General features: G+C 40.1%; 1 long non-coding RNA gene across 1 annotated transcript in view; it reads left to right on the top strand.

Moving 5' to 3' along the window:
- The window catches only part of LOC143819188 (uncharacterized), a 74,946-nt gene that overhangs the window by 19,334 nt on the left and 42,887 nt on the right, over window positions 1-12,725 (top strand). The window contains exon 3 of the long non-coding RNA XR_013224842.1: window positions 7,426-7,565. This is a non-coding gene — a long non-coding RNA (uncharacterized LOC143819188). The remainder of the gene's footprint in view (window positions 1-7,425; window positions 7,566-12,725) is intronic.

Here is a 12,725-nt window from a genome sequence, read left to right on the forward strand (position 1 = left end):
GGCCTCTGTGCGGTAAACATCTTAACCACTCTTGAATCACTAGACTGCACTGCACTATTGGATCTGGGTACACCTATCAGTTCCTTTCTTCCAGGTAAACAAGGTAGTCTGAAGAACAGACTCTGGGAGATTTTAAACATTCAACTAATTTTCCACCCATGTGTTCCAAAAGAAGCCAACTTATATTTTAATGGCAGTTTGCAAAGTATAAATCTGTAGTAAAGCCACTAAAATGAATACCTTTATCATTTTGTCTCATTCATTCACAACCAACTCTCACTTCCTTTCTCTGTCTCTGTATGTGTCTGCCTGTTAGGCTCTCTCTCTCTCTCACATGCATACATATACTTCTTTTTGATAGATGTGACTTTAGGAATGAACGTTCTGGCTTCACACATCTGATGGAGATACATACTGTTTAAGACCAGTTTAAATGAAGCAATTCATTGTTGATGGGAAGGAGGGGGGAGAGAGAGAGAGAGAGAGAGAGAGAGAGAGAGAGAGAGTAGAAATCCATCTTGAAGCATATGGAAAAGCAAATTTCATCCTTTTATTCAGTTTTGCTTTCTTTGCATAAGAATGAGGCATGACCTTCCTGTCTTGTAAGTGTACATTCATCACACAAGAAGAACAGGATCCAGTATTATGTTCCCTTTATGTTATTTCTCATGCCAGCATCTCAGTTCTATGAAAGGCTTGATGGAAAAAGACATACAAGATCAAAGTCAAGCTAAAATGGCTTTGCCAATGATTTAAATCATGAGGTTTGCACACTTACGCTTGTATTTAACGGTGCGCACGAACCAACTTTTAAGGAGCAACCAAATAGGAATTTTAAAGGCAGAGCAAATAAGACCATATTTCAAAAGCTCGGATCCAAGGACGGTGTTTTGTGAGTGAATACATTTCCAGAAGACTGCTAGGAAAATGCCTGTGACTTATATATGAGCAGATAAGACAGGCGCCAATACCTAAGATTGATACAGGTCAACTTCTTCTGAAAGTACATTTGCAACCTCAGATCTTATCCACTGTTTTCGCCATCACAGTGTGCAAAGAGGTTGCTACCTTTTCAGTGTTGTTCAGACACATTCATGTCACTGTACCTTAAAGCAGGGGTAGTCAACCTGTGGTCCTCCAGATATCCATGGACTACAATTCCCATGAGACCCTGTCAACATTTGCTGGCAGGGGCTCATGGGAATTGTAGTCCATGGACCTCTGGAGGACCACAGGTTGACTACCCCTGCCTTAACAACATATTTTGTATGAGGTTGGCCATAATGAAGATTTACCATGGAGCAGGTCATGCTCTAATACTAGTACACCTACAGAAGTGTATTGTGCCAGCATTCCCAATGATTTTCATTTGTCTCCTCAAAATATATCAAGATACTGTTTTTTTAAAATCTTAAAAGGCTTAAATGGTATCCAGAAATCTGCCTGCTGTCCCCCCCCCTAAAAAAAACACTAGAAAAGGTAGGCAAATAATATCCAGGAGGAAGGAGCTTGGAAATTATATTGCTTAGTTCCCTAAATTATAAATTATATACTGGAATGAAGAATTTCACTAGTGAGAGGAGTAACAATGGGATCTTCACCAGTGTATATCAAGGTTATTTCTAAGGTAATAACTCTTAAATAAATCAATCTGAAATGAAAGTGGTTTTATTGAGGGGAATTTCAACAGGGCTACAAAGCAAGCAACTTAAACTAAGGAAAATAGGGTTTAACATGAATAAAGAGAAAGTATAAACACCATCATGACAAAGTCCTTGTATCCAACAAGAATTGGTGACTACTGTATCAACAATTGAGCAGTGTGCTGTTCAGCTGGGTGAAAACAACAATAACCCTTTTAACCAATGTTCTTTATGCCTTTAAAAATCAATCAAAAGCAGTCTTATCAACAAATATAATCCATCATCAGGCTCTTATTGTTAGCATTATGAAATGCAGTTATCAGAATATTTTCTAAGATTAAAGAAAAAATAAAGCCCATGGTATTTTGAATGTACCTTCAAATCACCTTTCAGTTCAGTTTGTTTTTCAAAGCAGATCAAGCTGGACAGATCCTGCATCCCTTCCACAGGAAATCCATTTTGCTTTCTCCAACATGTGCCTATTCCAGTGTGGACCCTGCTGTGTGATAACATCTGCAACTGTGTTACATTAATTCAGAGATGACTTCTAGATTATCAGGATGTTTTTTTTTTAAACTCATTTCTATACATAGAAAAGGGAGAGAAGTTTCATCAGAGTAGAAAAAAGAAACCATTGCTCATCTCTAAACTGGCAGAATGAGATGAATACATTTACAGGCAACGCTGTGCTTCAAGCCACTATTATTCTTAACTATGTCTCTGTAAAAAAGCACAATGAGTGAACTCAAAGCAATAATTAGGAAGCTCCCTCCTACCTACTTGATGTAAGAAATGAATCTCACTTTCTATCAGTCATTCTGAGTAAAACTGAAGTCCTTAACTGTAGCCTGAGTGCTAATGTATGTGTGGTTTTTCACTCGCTTTATTAGTCCCAGTTTATTTTTGTCCCGTTGACTTTTCCTCTGTCATTGAGATGGTGGAAGGAAAAGGTATGAAGCAAGAAAAGAAAGGTGGGGAAAAGGCTCCTAAATCTTCATAATATTCCTGAATACTTGTAATCCATTCTCCCTTGATCGAAGAGATGGGACCTGAAAGATTTTATTTTTCTGTCCTGGGCTCATTCCGCTCCTGTAGGATAATGCACTTTCAGTGTGCTTTTGCAGCTAGGTTTTCCTGTGCAGAACAGGAACATCTCTTTCGAAAGTGCATTGAAATTGCATTAACCATTGTGTGCAGAATGGAACCTGCTGAACATTATCTAAGTTCTTTGTGATTTGGGATGTGCACAAACCAGGAAAATGTTAAGTATACAATTCTAAGTATGCCTGGTTCATGCACCACAAATTGTCACCACCTTTTAGGTCAGTGGTCCGCAAGGCTGCGGACTGGTGGGGGGGAGGGCGGGGGAGGGCGATCCGGGTGCCGCGCATGCGCAGCAGCCCATGCGCAAACACGCATGTGTGTCAGGTCTGCGCATGCATGCTTGCACCGTGTGCAACTGCAAATGCGCATACGTGGCAATTTTGCGCATACGCACATGCACGGCACTGCCAGCAGCCACACTTCCCTCTCCCCCCCCCCACCACAAAAAGAAGCTTGCGGCCTGGGAAGTTTCTCACTGCGGGGGGGGGGGCGGGGAGAGGGAGCCACAGCCCAGTGGTTGGGGACCACTGTTTTAGGTGATAAATGAACCAATTTACAGGGGCACCCCCCCCCCCAAATGTGCCTCCAGGAAAGTGCTTTCCAGGGAAATGACAGGTACAAGTTCAGGATTGAATAGAATGGACTCTGCACAAGCTCGAGACATCAGACCCACAGGAAACCTTCCCCTGTTGTTAATTTGAAAGAATGGTTTGTCATGGGAAAAAGTGTTTTCATTTAATTCATTCACACTGATTCAGCTGTTTTTGAAGTGCATGGGCTAACAAAAGTAGAAACATATCATGACTTTAACCGCCTCCTTAATTCTGGTCTTGATAAAGGCCTTTGAGGTTTAAATATATTTTTACATTATTTTACAGGAAAAAGTATAGGGATTTATATTAGGCTAAATTTTCAACTTAGGGTTAGAATGGTTCAGGATTGTGAGGTTTTTTGGTTTAGAGGGAGCATTATGGTTGAGGAAGACACTTTGGCATGGCTATGAAAGGATTTGGGATGTATAAATAATTTGTTACATTATTTTAAAGGGAAAATATAGGGATTTATATTGGGCTAATTCTCAATTTAGGGTTAGCTTAGGCATGGTTAGGTACGCGTAGCTATGTTTCAGTTTGTGGAGACTGTAGGTTTAGTGAGAGGTTTAGGACTGGAGAAGACTCAGTGTCATGGTTAGGAAAGGCCATGAGATGTATAAATATTTTTTTCTCATTTTTTTACATATAAATAGTATGTAAAATATTAGGGATTTTCATCTGGTTAAAATATCAAATTAGAGTTAGGGTTGGCTTAGTTAGGGCATTTTAATTACAATTTTCATCTTCTTGTTGCAGTGGAAAAACCCCACATTTCCCAACGATCGGACAACACTGGATCAGAATGTGCAGGAATAAAATAAACGTTGTATGAGAATCATCTGTTGTCTGTAGACAACTGCTTGGCAGCAATTCAGCTTGCTTACTATCTTGACAGGCATTTCCCTCCCTGATGGTGAAGCTAACGTGCCTCAACAGTAGTTTCAGAAGCGGCTCAGAGTGATTAAATCTCACTCTTCCTGTCAGGAAATTGTCCGTGATGTCTTGTCTCACAACTACATTATGTCTCATTACATGTCCTCTCTGCAATAGAGATTGGACTTCAGCAGCTGTATTTGGGAAAATGTCCACCATTTCTCTTGCTAAATACCCCCAGTCCTTACATTCCAAGTGACATATGTTACAGAAGAAGTGTTTTTGCAATCCTTGCTGTTTTAGAAAAAAAGCATTTCAGAAACTGAATACCCTTCCCTATAGCTATATGCATAGCAATACAGCTATGGAGGGGGTTGGTGCCTCTACTTACTGACTTCTTGATACCTATACACTGGAGCACAGAATTCCCAGTCATCATGGTTACTGGCTCTGCCACTTCGAGGATGGAGAGATGTGCTTCTTATGGATATAATGAAAGAATGTGGATGGAGCCAAGAGGGCATTGTGAAAATGGTACAAAGTTTGAGTCCAGTGGCACCCTTAATACTTACTGTTACTCAAGGTAAAAATAAGGTATAGACTGTACCTGAAGAAGTATGCACGCACACAAAAGGTTATATCTTGAATAACACTTGGCTGGTCTTAAAGGTGTCACTGGACTCACATTTTGTTCTGCTGCTTCAGAACAACATGGCTCCCCATCCGAATTGTGAAATTGGGAAGCTAGGGCCTTGTATTACTACTGTTTGGCTAGTCCACCAAAAATGGTTACAGGTTTCATCATCTTGGCTGGATGGCTGCTCATACAGGGTTTGAACTTCTAATCACGTCTTGTAAACGAAATCTGAGACTCTCGACCTGGAACAATAGCAATGGAACAGTTCAGAACGAACAAAGACTTCAGAGTTAACGGGACAAGAGGAAAAAATATGGATTGATTTTCAATGCTGCGATGAAGAAATCTCACAAGATAACTTTTGATCTTTCAACCTCCACACTCATTGCGGATACCTCCTTCTGAAAGGTCTTTAACATAATGGCAGAGGTATTTAATCACTTTTTGGGGAAGATCAAATAAATAAAGATTTGGTCACATGGTGTCAAACATGATTGTATCTGATCCTAACTAGGGAAAGGAAAATCACAAACCTTTTACACCAAAATTGGGCTCTTAAGGAGCATATCCGAATGTAATTCCTGTTTGCCATGCAGTTTGGGAATTCTCAGAAACCGCAATTTCTCCCCCTCCTTTTGGAAGGCAATTCATGGTTATCCAATGAGAAAACTAGGGATTGGAGTCTGCTGCCTCCTTCATTCCCACCTCAAGTGATGTCATCATAGACATGTATCAACTCCGCCTACTATCTGCCCCCCTCTCCCCAGCTTGCTACTAAAAAGGCTTTATAAGTTGAACATGAAATAGTTATGGGATCAACTGCAAACCTCTGCTTAGGAGATTAGCGGTGCAATCCAAAGTAAGTTCCACTGAATAGACTTGTTAGGATTCTAAGTACTAGACCTGTTTAGGATTGCTCTCCAGTTTATGACAAGTTCCAAACTACTTGTTTTTGCCACTTAAAATTTAGGGCGAACAAAGGTTTTCCTTCAATGTACATCTTACAAACCCTTCAGAATAAAGCAACTTTAATTTTTAACTATGCTGTAATCAACCTCATGGGGAAAATTAGCTATTTAATTTTTGGGAGGGCACTTTACAGCTAAGAACACAGTATGTGTGCAATATTTAAACCACATAATTCTCTGCTAATAACAAAATAATGTATTAAAATAAAGCCAGACTTTTCTTCAGAAGTGTGCTTCATAAAGCTGTACAAGAGACAACTGTTCTACCATGGAAAGTATCAGGTGATAGAAATAAGACTTTTGTGAAGTTGTGTTACTGTGGTAAAGGATCAGAACCCGAAAGGCCCTTGAAAATTAGTTTCTGGTCTCCAGCCAGAACTGAAACAGGGATATCAAAAAATCAGTTGCACCCAAGAATAAATAGGAGTCTCATGGCCCCTTAAAGGTTTCAAAGTGATATATTGGAAGACAGACGAATGGTGCAATCCTACAGTTACACCCTTCTTACCCACTGATTTCAAGAAATTAGATGGATGGATCTTTGTTCAGGACTGCATTGTAACTGAACTCCTACTGAATGCAGAGGGATTTATTTCTGAGCAAACTTGCAGAAGATTGAGCTATATCAAGGTAGGATTGCCAACCTCCGGGTGTGACCTGAAAGTCTCCTGGAATTACAACTGATTTTCAGACCACTGTTTCAGGTCATTGTCATGATTTTCCACAATAGTATTACAAATCCAAGATTCTTATTGAAATGAAACTATCCTCCACTGAATACATTTTTGTTGTTTTCAAGTTTGGATGCTGCTAGTGGCTACAAAACGTGCTTGTGATTTCTTCTAATTGGAATAAGCATTGTAAGCATTTCCATAGATCACTTCCAGCCAATCACCTTTGTAGACAAGCTACAGAGTGTCATTATTTTCTTTTCCTCTCTTCTTTGTGTGTGGTGGAACCCTTTTGTTGTTCTGTGGCTCCATCACAAATTTTTTTCTGGCATTTTCTTGGAAAACACCCCCTAAAATGTCACCTAGAGGGATGATAGTGAAATGTACTAAAATAAATTATAGGAATGACCATTGGGCACAACAAGAGATGGCTGAAGGCCCACTGAATACATTACAGCAGGGGTAGTCAACCTGTGGTCCTCCAGATGTCCATGGACTACAATTCCCATGAGCCCATACCAGTAAATGGAGGACCACAGGTTGACTACCCCTGCATTACAGTAACCAGAAGTTGCAGTGAAATTGTGGAATCAATTAAGAAAAACCTGTCCTTGGCATGGAATGACAGTGAAATGAGGTCCCTGGGCCCAGCTAAAATGTACTGGAACTCGAATGCCAGCCCCCAGAGTACTGAGTACAGCCAAGAGGCTGTCATTCTGATTCCAGAGCATTTTTCTGGGTTAAGGGGTATGTGTGTGATCATTCTACTCCCAGGGACCATCATTCTATGCCCAGTGATGGTTTCTTGTAATCTGTTCTACATATTTATGTCAACTTCTATGTGCTGTAACATATTTCATTGGAGCTTATGTGAGTCAGTTAGCATTCCTGAATCCCACTGTATTTAATACAGGCCTCCCTCATTGTTTCCAATAGGCATTCCTGCCATTTGTTTCAGTAGATCTTCATAATGGGAGACTGACAGAAAATGATGGGAGGGGATGTGCAAAAGAAGCTACTTCTACTTCATCAAAACAGCAAGGAAGGAGGGTGAACGCAGAGTTTTCAGTGGAAAGGTAAGCATTTTTATATTGTCAACACTTTAAGATAAGGTGATTTTAATATTGGTAAAGCAGAACACCATTGACCGGGGGGGGTGTTCTTGATTAAAAATTTGGTCTATATGGAGCAACAAAAAGATTCATAGAATGCAAAAATAGTATTGTAATATATATATATTTAATTTCAACATAAGTACAATTTGCCAGGTACCCCCAGATGTCCCTCCAAAAGTGGGACAATTTGGTCACCTTACTTTAAGAGTAAATTGCAGACATGTTTTTTTTTTATTGCTATAGCTGACCATAGCTTGCTAGGCACCTAGGAAGAACTGGGTTTGTGCATCTAATTTGGGGAGATGTTAGATTTACCCTCAAATTAGAGGGTATGTGTGTATAGATTAGAGGAATTAGTAAGTTCTCTGAAAATTCAATGGCATTACATTTATCAACAGCTGTTCCAGTCCCTCATACACATTCCCCATAGAAAATAATAGTTCTACACTCTGGAACTACATGGATTTGAATGTCCAACCCCAAAATAAGCAATCACAGTAAAAAAATTGTCCTCCAGGGCCTGAATCTGTAGTTATAATGAATTGCTCTCCAGTGCACACGCTAGTGCTTGACATGCTCCCATGGTTAAACATGCATGGAGAAACTGTGAGACAAACTTGCCCACCATTAATCTTTTTTTGTCATTGAGGGAATCTTCGTTTCCTAGGAACACAGCTCAAAAACCACTGAACCTGCAGTAGCTCCTACAGTAAAGGCACTAAGACACCAGTAGAACGATTCAGCATGGAAATATAACAATATTAAGCTGCCAGATATATTTTCCCTCTCTAGTGCCATTTGTAGGGAAGAGAGGAGATAAATTCTGTATGAAGTCTCTTAAAATTAGCAAGTTCAGTGCCAGAAATCTCCTATGAGGCAGAAATCCATGTGCAACTTTCTGTGTTAAAACAAGGACAAATGTTTTAACTGTACTGATAGTTACACGAACATGATCTTGTTTACAAGTTCAGCATTATTTTAGATGGATGGCAAAGAAAAATAACACGAAAATTAACTTTTATTAGTATTTTTCTTCATAATTTTTTTTTTAGACATTTTCTCTCAAGGCACCAAAATCAATAGTGGCACACTGATAGAACCCAGATTGGTTTGAAGCTCTACCAATACCCAGGCAGTCAAGTGTGATGGATTTAATTCATGCTTACTATTTTCAAGCTTTGCTTGTCAGCAGGAAAAAAAATACAGATGTGAAAAGCAATCAAGCAGCTCTGAATGGAAGAGGCAAATACTTCAGTGTGGTTTAGGTTATCTTTCCTTTGCCCTTGTTCTTCTACACATGCCTGTTATATAACATGATGATCAGGGTTGAAGATGGCAGCTGCTTACTCATGTGATCTAAGATGATAATTTTATTGTTTGCCTTCCAAAATGGGAAACTGTGGTTTAACAGACGGAAACTTGGCTTGGACTTGGGTTCTTCTCCTTTCTACCTCCGTAACCACAAACTTTTCTATCATGCCTCAGCTCTCCATCTCTAATATAAAATGAGAAAATTATCTTATAGCTTGCTAGAATTGCCCAGAAAAACAAAGAAGCAGAAATAAAAATGTAAATTAAAACAAATAGCAAGTAGAAAGACTACTGTTTCAATTGCAGGGCACAGGATCGAAAACCTCTGTGTATCAAGAGACAAGACCTCATGAGAAGTCTGAAAAGAGCAAACTAATAAGGATTTTGGCTCTGTGTTCTGTGGAGCTGGAATTTAACCATAGTTAATGTTCATCATTCACCATGACTTTGAACTCATACAGAGAAAATTAGGTCAGGCTTTCTCAACCAGGGTTTCAGGAAAGCCTGGGGTGTCTAGACGGCCCTGGAAGAGTTTCCTGAGTCGGTGGATTAATTTTCAATAATTTTTTAAAAAAATTATTGAACATTTATTGGCTAATATGACAATATATGGTCATGTTGACTTGCCCCTCCTTTCCCAAAACGATTAATGATGGGCCTGTAGGGAGTGGGAAGTGGAGGCTCCCCAGGTAGGCATGTATACAGCTATACTTCCCAACCATATTCTGCATGATTGTGCCACTTCTGGGGTTTCTTGAAGCCCAAAGAATGTTCCAGGGGTTTCTCAATGGCAAAAAGGTTGAAAAAGGCAGTGTTAGATGTTAGATGATAGATGTGTATAGCAGTATCCTGGCAATTAGGCATTTTAGGCTATGAGATCTACAACCAGGAAGGGAAAACATGTGCTTAGTTCAGACATTACAGCTGATAGAGAAGATCTTCCCAATCTCCCCTCCATGTTCTCCTGTGATGATTTTACCTTCTCAAATAATAATACATGGAAAAGCCTTAAAATAATGGGATATAATCCTACAACTGAATACCAACATTTCATATGGGCCCCTTTTGCCAGAGCAAACATTTACACCTTGGCTTTGTTTGTGTGAAATCTTTAACACTAAACTTACTGAATGAATAGAAATGAATTCATTTGTTATTGAATGACAGGTTTACATGCAAGATCTGCATTCAGGACTACTTCTAATAATGTAGTCACTCTGTCAAAGACCAGTGCACAACCTGCTGCACTGTAATGCATTTTGGCTGTGAAAGGACATACAGCATGAGAAAAAGGGTTTATTATTATTTCCCCTTAACAGATGGGCTGCAAAATAATGAGGCATATTAACAGCTTGCACAAGGTCTCAGGGGGAAGCTAAGGGGAGAGGGGTGGGGTAAGCCAGGAACACAACCCAGATTTCCTGCTTCCTTGTGTAAAGGTAAAAGTAGAGTTTGGCTGAAATGGTCTAGAAAATTTCAGGATTTTATGTGATTTTGTGTTTTGAAGTAGCTCATTGTGCTTTCATTAAGATTCACATCAGTTTTCAGGATCCCCTCACTACTCACATTAGTAAAGTCACATATGAGTATGCTGAATTGTAAAATGGGAGTGAACAGGGGAGAAGCAAGTTACTATGTGCTCCAGGGATATACAAGAAGATCATGACTGCCACTGAAGCCCCAAATTGACAGGAGTCCTTTGCTGCAAATCTGATTTACACTACTATTTCCCAATCTAGTAAGCGACATACATGCAGAATCATAGAATCATAGAGTTGGAAGGGGCCATACAGGCCATCTAGTCCAACCCCCTGCTCAACGCAGGAGCAGCCCTAAGCATACTAAAGCATCCAAGAAAAGTGTGTATCCAACCTTTGCTTGAAGACTGCCAAGACTGTGTGTGGTTCTGTAAGGGGGTCCTGCCCCTGATGGGAAAACAGCCACTTGAGTCTATGAGAATGTTGTTCCTGCGTCCAATCAGAAAGGGGTTGAAATGTTGGAGGGAAACACAGCAGGAATTCAGTTCTGACACTGGGAGAGAGCAGTGATGGATCAGGTCTGGCACAGGAAAAGAGCAGACAGAGTGAAGGGTAACTCTGCTTAGTAGTGTGGTGGAGTGGCTTGGCTCTACTTCTGACAAAGAACAGAGGACCCAGTTGTTAGGGCTGATATAACAGACATGATAGAGGTTTACAGAATTATGCACAGGATAGAGAAGATAAGGAAAGAAGTATTTTTGTCCTTTTCATAAACCACAAGAACTCGTGGAAGCTCGATAAAATAAATGAGCAGTAGACTGCAAACAGATAAAAGTATTTCTTCACCCAAAGAGTAATCATGTGGATTTCACTGCTGCAGGAAATGGTGATGGCTACAAGCACAGACAGCTTTAAGAGGGGACTGGCTAAACCCATGGAGCAGAGGGCCTTGAGTGGCTATTAGCTGCAAGGTATAATTGGAACACTATGTCTGGGCCAGTGATGCTCTGTATTCTTGGTGCCTGGGAGGCAATAGCAGAAGGGCTTCTGGCATTCTGGCTCTGCCGGTGGACCTCCTGAAGGCACCTGGGTTTTGGCTACTGTGTGACACAGAGTGTTGGACTGGATGGGCTATTGGCCTGATCCCACACGGCTACTCTTATGATTGTTTGAGTGGAATTAACTGGTGTTTGTGTTTTATTTGAACATTTTTCCTGGTACTCTTACTTTTCTGATGCTGTCTTAGAACTGGCAGCCATACGAGAATTAATGTGCACAGATCTGAGACCAGAACTATGTGATGCTAAAGTGTTGTTCAAAATATCTGTTCTCACATGAAGACTGCATTCAGTGGCAGAAATGAATGCTCCGTTGCTCCACCGAGCATGCAGCCAGACAGACTGAAGCAACAGCAGCAAAAGAGATGCAGACTTCTCACCCATTCATAGGTTGTTCATTTTATAGGCTATTAGTGTTCATTTGCATGGTAACAGTATTAACAGGCAGAGGAAAACACAAATGCAAGCCTTCCCTTCCCCCTCTGCCTTTCTTTTCAGACAGCTTAGCTCTGTATGGGTTTCCTCTTCACCCAAATCAATCCGACAGAATCTAAAGGGGTCCCAGATGTCCTGTGCCAGCTGAGGGGAGTTAAAGAGGGGAGGCGGAGGAGAGGGGAAGAATAGCAAGTGAAAAGAAGCATTTTCTCTAAACTATTTTTTTTCTATCTCCTTATTTCAACGTTACTGATACGTTAATTGAATTGATGGGCAGTTTAGCTACCTGACATCAAATGTACGCATCCCATAAATGATGGGATTTGGCCTCCCATCCCTGCCAAGATCTCACCACAGATGCAGTGGCCTCTCTCCTTTCTCTTCCTTCTTTGCAGAGAATGCATTTTAGCAAGTCAATAGCAAAACGTAGCCTATGCCCTGAAACAAGAAGTCACAATAGAACTCACTATTATGTCTGCCTTCATTTAGCACTTAATATGTTTTGCTTTTAGCTGTACAATTTAACTGTGCAATCTTTAATGAGGAGGTTTTTTTTCTTGCTAGCCAAATATTAATGATTTCAAAAGACGTATATCGTTATGCTTCTTTCTCTCCTTCTACAAGAGGAAAATATGATGATTGAAGCATATTTGCTAAAAAAGCTGATTTCTTCCCCTTCAGTACTCAGAAACAAACATTAAGGGAATCTGAAATGAGGCAGAAATGAAAGGTGACAGGATTTAGATACCATGTAAACAATAACAAAAAAAGAAGAAGAAGAAGAAAATAATTGAATTGTACAGGACTGATGAATAGTTTAAAAGGACAGCAAAGTAGAG

The sequence above is a fragment of the Paroedura picta genome, chromosome 10 (assembly GCF_049243985.1).
Source record: "Paroedura picta isolate Pp20150507F chromosome 10, Ppicta_v3.0, whole genome shotgun sequence".
Classification (NCBI taxonomy): Eukaryota; Metazoa; Chordata; class Lepidosauria; order Squamata; family Gekkonidae; genus Paroedura; species Paroedura picta.